This window comes from Dermacentor albipictus, chromosome 8, assembly GCF_038994185.2.
Source record: "Dermacentor albipictus isolate Rhodes 1998 colony chromosome 8, USDA_Dalb.pri_finalv2, whole genome shotgun sequence".
Taxonomy (NCBI): domain Eukaryota; kingdom Metazoa; phylum Arthropoda; class Arachnida; order Ixodida; family Ixodidae; genus Dermacentor; species Dermacentor albipictus.
This window is the reverse complement of record NC_091828.1, coordinates 133,328,078-133,335,855: the sequence shown is the minus strand read 5'-3', so window position 1 is coordinate 133,335,855 and position 7,778 is coordinate 133,328,078. Positions and strand designations below refer to the sequence as shown.

Below are 7,778 nucleotides of genomic sequence, written 5' to 3'. Positions count from 1 at the left end.
CCGCTGCCCGGCTAATGTCGTGACGGTTTGGTTTACGACCTTGTTGATGCTAGATAGTGGCAAGTTCACTGGAATGGAAAGGGAGCGGTACGATGCACATTAAAAAAAGGCATGGCATATGGTCATGTTTGTGTTATGAATTAATGCACTGGATTACGAAAATTAAGCAGAGGGAAATCGCACGCTGAGAAGACCGATAAACATACCGTGCGATGACACTTGAGAAATAATAGTGAAATGTCCAAGAATTTAGTAGAAGACAAAAAAAGATTGAATCTTTGCGACAGCACATCACATTCGCCGTAGCTAGGCATCGAAATCTCTATAACGGAATTATTTTTGAACAGTTTTGATAGCGTCCACGCAACAATGGTTGCTAGTGTACTGTCAAATGCTCATATTCTGCGGCCTGAAGTTCACGGCATAATGCGAAAACGCGCTCACAGCGAAAGCAAAACATTGTGCGCGGACATGCATGCAGACGCGCAGTCGGTCGCTGCGAACCCGTGCTATCGCTGTATTGAGGCACCATTCTGTTATGCCCCATTTGATTATACAGACAGCCCACTATAAGAACATATTTCACATAGTTTACTCTCAGCGTTTGCCTACCTTTCACGCAAGAAGCCGGTTCGAAAGACTCCATCGCGGCGACCGCGCACAGTGGCGTTTACGTACTGTACGTATTCGGTAAAGAGATAGCGTCTGTAAACGATTCTGTGCTTTCAGTTTGCCCAAGATTATTATATCGACAGTCAAAAACTTCCCTCGTTTTGAGAGTACTTGCATAAATGTCCAGGAGGGCTGCCGCGTGGTGTTTTTATAGAGCGCCGTAAGCGAAACCTATGAGGAGCGTGCCGCGTGATCCCTCATACTGCGCAAGTGAGGCGCTTCCGACAGATGGCGACTCCGTAACTCCTCGCCGCCAATAGAGTGCAGGCTGGTGGAGGCAACCGCGGCGTCTATAACGGCGTTCGCCAGGCGAATCGCGGACGCCGTTGTTGACGCCTTGGGCAGACGCCGTAGGGAGGCGTTGCCGGCGCTCGTGTGTTTTCAAAGCGGGCTGCGACTGGCCTAAAGTGCGCGCCCGTTTACGTTTCGTACGCGTTGAAGCGACAGATGCCCGGAGGTCAATTGGCTCGCGGTTGTTGCCGCGATTCCTAACTCCGGCGTTTTCACAGACAGTTTCCGTTGTCATCGAGCGATATGTGTTCATGTTTACCTGTGCGCGCGTGACACCACGTTGGTTAATTTGGTTAAAACACGTTGACGGGCTAGTTGGTTTGAATGCGAACAAGGACGTTGACAGAAGCAGACACACAAGGACAGCGCTGTCTCCCTATGTCTGTTTATTTCTACGTCCTCGTTGAGTCACGCTTACATATTCTATCATGAGTAATTTATTTAGTAAGCGAACGTTTACAAATTTATACAGCCGATAAAGCTACTCTACTTCGTACAACTATCTACCAATTCGCTATCGCAATCGGTGCTTCGCGTTTCCGGCGGAAATGCGAATTTTTCGTAGTGGGTGCGTTCGCGCTTAGAAATAGTTCGGTGTTTCTTGACCGGATTTTCGTGATATTCTTTATATAAGCTCAGTTCCCAATGAAGAAAAGAATTTACTCTTAGAAACAAACAAATCGTCAAGCACTCATGTGGCTGCTAACACGTTATTTTAAATCAAGTTGATTTTCGTTGTTTTTTAATTGAAGCCTCTCGCGTCAGCCTCACGTGCATTCTCGCCCGAGCAATCGCCGCTGGAGCGCAGCGAAGCATAGACGGTAACGCGCGGAGGGATAAATTTCGGTGACCGAACTTCTTGCGTAGCTTCCACAGCGTTGCACCTGATGTGTGCAACGGAGCACAGTGCAAGCAGCGCACGTCCTTTTCGCCTCCTCCTATTATTTTGCACATGTATATATAAAGTTTATTATAAAGCAGATGCTGTACTATTCAACCGCCAAAGTTGCTCAAATTAGGTTTTACTTTCTTGACTTAATTATTCCTCAGAATTTATTAGAATGGCAACCCGCAAACAAATGTTGATAAACATAACATTCGTTGTGGTGTGAACCTCTCCTCTTGTCCTTTGTGTTTTTGACTGGTTTTTTCGTTCAAATAACATTCGTAATGCATGACTCTTATCTTAAATATTCCCAGAGTAGTAAATAATAAATGTGCAAAAGAATATTAATGCCCAAACCTGAAAGTGATGTAATTTTACTGGCGTGGCTTTCTACGGTCAGCTTTGTAGTGCTTCTGCACTGACATTACAGACCTTTCAAGGGTTCCAGAAATTTTGGCGCGCCCGCATATTTCGTGTCCGCGTTAGTCGGAACAGTTGGAACACCGTCCATCGAGCACAGACCTTGCTGTCCCTGCCAGTGTTTCGGGCGAAACTGTCAAATCCTTATAGGCGTAGGCTTATTATAGACAAGTTCGCCTACTACAGTTTCTACATGAGGAGGTCCTCGCAACGTTGTTATGTTTATTATGCACACATTCCGCGGGGCACACTACTCGAAAAGCTAATGTTCATAAAAGCGGTAATGCCTGTCTCAATGGTGTACAATTTCACGCGCGGCAGCACTGCGCCGAAGTCGTCCTTTGCTCGTGGTTCAAGCTGCGTCACGGAGTAAGCAAAGAGCCTGTTTACCATTATTGAAACAGCTTTCTGAACTTGTTACGCACCTGGGCAAAGTCCAAGGACCTTTGGTCACCGAGAATGATCTCGAGTTCAGGCGATCTTTATTAACGTGCTTGCCCTGTGTAGAGTAGCGAACCGAAATGTGCGATCTTACGGCTTTTATTTCCCATTTCTCTAGGAAAATGCAACTGAGCTTTTTCAGTCTTGCTTAAGCACTTAAGTGTCTTTTATGACTTAGAACAATATCGTACATTATCGCAATATCATAAATAATGCTTCAAATTTCTACCTTCATCTATTATGACTGGTGAATTAAGTACTGTATACGATGCGGCGAAAAACTGCCTTCATCTCGAATATATGTTCGGCGGTTAGTTCAATAAAAGGAAATTAAATGTCAGGCTGGTGCGCCCGGTTCGAACACGGCACAGAAGCAGACATCAGAGAAAGAAAATTGCGTTCATTCTCGGCCGCATGTGGCTGCGATCAAGGCGGACAGTGTCGCTGGTGCAGCGTCTTGGCTCGTCTCGCCCAGGCATTCTTCATTTGCGCCCCGCTTCTTGATGCAACAAGACAAGCGAAAACACTTCGCCCGCCCTTTCGGAGCCCTATTCAAAGCAGTCATCGATTTGTGCGACGCAGCCTTGGTGTATTACTGCGCCGTTCATAGCGTCATTTTCACGCTAACAACAACAACAAAAAAAGAATTGTGAACAAGAACTTGAAAAGCACGAAACTGAACTAACGCAAGATGAAAGATAACGGGAAACTAAGCATCTGAGCTTTTGCGACGCTCTTAGCTAAGAACTACTTGCTGTCGTGCAAACTAGCCGTGCAGTGACCACTGGTGCGCGCTCCGCAGGTTCTGTCGCCTCTGCAAGATGGCCGCTCCCACGGCTCGACTCGATTTGCAGACGACTAGGTTCGCTTGAAGCAGGTGTGTGCTCTCTTCAAATTGTCCGAAGCTCTTGCGCGCCCACGTTCGCCGACGCGAACGCTATTTTCCGTGCGCGTAAACTGTCGTGCTCAAGAAATGGAAGTGTGCAGAGTCTGCTTGTTCTTTGACATTTAGATTTCTTCACACGGCGTCGCGTAGAAATGAATGGGGCGACGCAGATGGCTTGCATGTGACAGTCGTTAAGACGACGCCCCGCGAACTTGAATGCGTTATGGTAGCGAAGCTTTGTCGTGCACAACTATTCGCGAAACTCAGTTGGCTTGCCTACTTCACAAGTTGCAATAACTGAATGTAGGTCACTAGGACGGGCGGACCATGGGCGATATAGCGAGAACTGTTGCTGTTCCTCTCAGTTTCTCGCAAATGGATCTAGAAGTGTTTTACTTCTTAAAACTGTGGAGATATTGTTACTTCTAGGCTAGGAAGTTGCTCTGAATACGTGGTTCGTGGTTTACAGTGGCTGGTGCGCACTGTCATGTGAAATAATACAATAGGAACTTTTAATTTGTTTATTCGCTGAATACTGTTATTTCTTTCTTTTCTTGCATTTTCGCTAATTTGATTTCAAATTCGCTTTGAAGTGTGTCGTTTTAGTTTGTTGCTCGAGAATCTGTCTTTCCCCCTAAGATTACTCTCTTTTAAGACGGGCTTTTTTACACGTATTATAAGCTAACGGAGATGCACGCTTTACAGGAGCAAAAATGAAGAAGTCCGGGAGAAACTGGGGGATCACAGTCAGCGGTTCGCAAAGCATGACTTGTATGTCCAAAGTTGTTCAAATAAATAAATAAATAAATAAATAAATAAATAAATAAATAAATAAATAAATAAATATCAACTGTAAGCCGACGTATAACAGTAGCGCCGCTTGGTTTGAAGGTGTCGTGGACAGCAAGCAAGTGGAGCAGACATGTGACATTTTCATAGCCAAATGATATTACAGGGAAGCTGTTAATCTCTCGGTAGTCGGCATTTTAACGCGGCAGTGTTAAGGGCCCCGTGTCGCAGAAAAATGGCGTCGGCGTGGGCGGAGTTGTGCGTGAGCGAAAAATGCCGTATATATTTAGGTAGATGTATATGCCACGCCTTGCTATATGACATGCGGTATATGCGGGTTATAGTGGCTCACCATTCTATCACTGAAGTTGCTCATACCTTGTGTTACATCTTGACAGAGTTATGCCTCGAAATTTTGGGAATGACAGCCCACAAACAACTGTCGTGAAACAGAACAGTGACAGCGCATACCTTTAATGTTAAATCTTCTCAGCCTGAAATACTAAGATACGAAACAATAGCAGAAACCCGAAAACGACGTAATTGTCTTGGCCCGGCTGTGCACTAACTACATCCGGAATCGGCCCACGCCGCTTTTCTACCAGAAAGCTTGCTTTCGTGCACAGCGTTTGCGGCCAGCGTTTCCCGGTAAGCATTACGGTTACACAATTAAGCTGCAGTTACCCGGGAAGCGTAAGAAGCAGTCGTGGATTTTTCAATGCTATCGCGTTCCACTCTTAAAGGCGAAGCTTAAGCGACCTCCAAGCTTTTGCGTCCGCGTCCGTTAGCAAAAATGTGGCAGATCCCGGCGGCAGTGCAGGCCAGGAGTAGTGGCTCATACCACAGTAAGGCGCAGGCTTCAAGCACACCCGCCGTGGTTGCTCAGTGGCTATGGTGTTAGGCTGCTGAGCACGAGGTCGCGGGATCGAATCCCGGCCACGGCGGCCGCATTTCGATGGGGGCGAAATGCGAAAACACCCGTGCACTTAGATTTAGGTGCACGTTAAAGAACCCCAGGTGGTCAAAATTTCTGGAGTCCCCCACTACGGCGTGCCTCATAATCAGAAAGTGGTTTTGGCACGTAAAACCCCATTTATAGAATAGGCTTCAAGCACTCGGCAAAGTCAAGCGAACAATGCATACATTGTTTGGAACCACGCATATAACATAAAAAACAGCGTACGTTTCAATAAAGAACAAGCATCCGAACCACATAATCGATGATAAGACGCTCCTGATAACAAATCGAAGCATGTAGCTCTCCCAGCATACGTTTCCCGTTAAAGTTTACTGTTGCGCAAGCTTCTGTGGCACGTGAGGAGGGGCGTCACTAGCCTTTCGTGTATAGAAGAACCGGCCTAGCAACTGATTGCAATGTTGCTGCAGCATCGCGATAGGCGGCGGCGCTTCGCCAAAATTACCGTTACTCTCACTACTACCATTATTCTAAATTACCATTACTACCATTACTCTAAAGCTATGAAGCATTGCATACCCCCCTCAGCAGTTGTCACGGCGGTTTTCAACCGATGGATGGCGAGTCAATTTTTTACACTCCGAAAGCCACGCTACAAACGACATCATGCACTTCATAATTTTGCACGAAGTGCGTAATCATTAAAAATAGCTCTAACTATGCTGATTCCCCAACGAGCTCGATATTTTGCAAATATCATTGTGAGTTTATCAGCTAAATGCCAGATTCTATCGCAGTATTCTGGCTTGCCAATGACAACGATATAGAGCGTTTAGTTTATGCGTTACACTGGAGCGTCATGCCTAAACTTGATTCTCTAGGACATTACTGCATTACACACTAAAAGAAATGAAACCATCCTGTGTTGGTTAGCATGAACTCGAGCCCGCGTGGCTTTGAGCCTCAACCACGATGGTGAATAAATAGCTGGCCCGTGCCTGTATGGGCTGCACGTTTGAAGGGAATTTCCCATCTTGGCGAAATTCTCTGAGTTCTGTTGTAAAAGGCAAAGAAACACTTCTCGTTCATAATAAAATATTTGTTCTTGTTTTCTGGCTTAAACAACTCAGCAAAGGCAAGCGAACATTGTTTGGAATCACACATACATCGTACAAAACAGCATATGTTTCAATAAAGAACAAGCACAGAACAAACCTTTTGTCCAAAGAAAGCGAAGAATTTGACCATTCAGAAGTATGGCAGTTACAGTAGATGTAGTAAGTATTTTTGCCAGTATCCGAATGTATATCGCGGTACGTTTGTTCAACGCTCCACGCGTTATCGCAGCGCCTTGCCCCATGTGGAAAAAAAAGAACAGTATGCAGAAAAGCGGCACACGTAAGTGTATAACATTGTAATGACAGACACCTTCTATAGCGAGTGCGAGAGTTAAAGAACTGGTGATACATAATTTTGAGGTTTTAAAAACTTTACAACACGCTCCTCCCGTCTTTCACATTCAGCAAGTACGAAAATTTGGAATCACTTCTTTTAATTTGACTCCAAAGTCGTCTTGAAATGCCGGACCTGGAGTCATTGACACTAATGGGACGTCACGGCACAGAGTGAAATTCGCTGCCGTCGTGGAGTGAAAAGCCCGTGTAAGACGGTTTTGCCCTTAAAAAGAAATTAATCGGAGTGGTGCCTGCGTGTCTGGCGGAGCTCGCGTGAAGCAGTAGCAGCTATCGCAGTGACGCCATTATGAGCAGCGTCATGACGCATTTGCATTCTGAATACCGAAATCGGAGCTGGCTCGTGGAAATAAGTTATATGGTAAATTACATTGTTTAGTATGGTGCTTGCAAGTATATTTTCTAAGCTTTACAGAGCTTGAACGTTTCCTTAATGCAGAAAAAAAATACACGCAGGAAACTAATGTGTCGGCTCTCTTTTAAGTGTGTAGAATACTTTCGCAAACAACAAGTGACCTAGCTGACAACAGATGGGCCTATTGCTCTCTGATTTAATTGTGGAACAAAGAGTTTACAAAAATTCTGCGCTCAGAAAGAGAAAGTTTACTTTGCTGTCTCGATAGCTGTGGTCTGTGATGGAGTGGCACTGGGTGAAATATATATGTTTAGGCAGCGCGGATTTCTTGGCTCAAGGGCAGATAAGGCTACCTTGCACGAAGATAGAGCCCTACGAATTTAAGAATATGTTTAAGAGATGTTTGTTGTCTAAAAATCTTGGGCTGATTTAAGATCTGTGTTGACACTGTTGAAGCTTGAGGAAGTTGGTGTGACGTTCTTTTTCAACAGCGCGAAGGACAAGGAGGAGACGAGTGCACATACACAGCGCCGATTTTTTTTTAGTGGAAGTCTACAACTGGCAGGTTCGCACTTTTGCAAAATTTCCACGCCGTCTGAAACACATCGGTCCACTTCAGGGGCCGCTGCTAGGTTAGACACTTGCCTCAC

General features: G+C 45.4%; 1 protein-coding gene across 1 annotated transcript in view; it reads left to right on the top strand.

Moving 5' to 3' along the window:
* Positions 1-3,525: 3,525 nt before the first annotated feature.
* The window catches only part of Ent3 (equilibrative nucleoside transporter 3), a 369,995-nt gene continuing 365,742 nt past the window's right edge, over positions 3,526-7,778 (top strand). The window contains exon 1 of the mRNA XM_070524519.1: positions 3,526-3,587. The gene's annotated coding sequence lies outside the window, so the exon portion shown is untranslated. The remainder of the gene's footprint in view (positions 3,588-7,778) is intronic.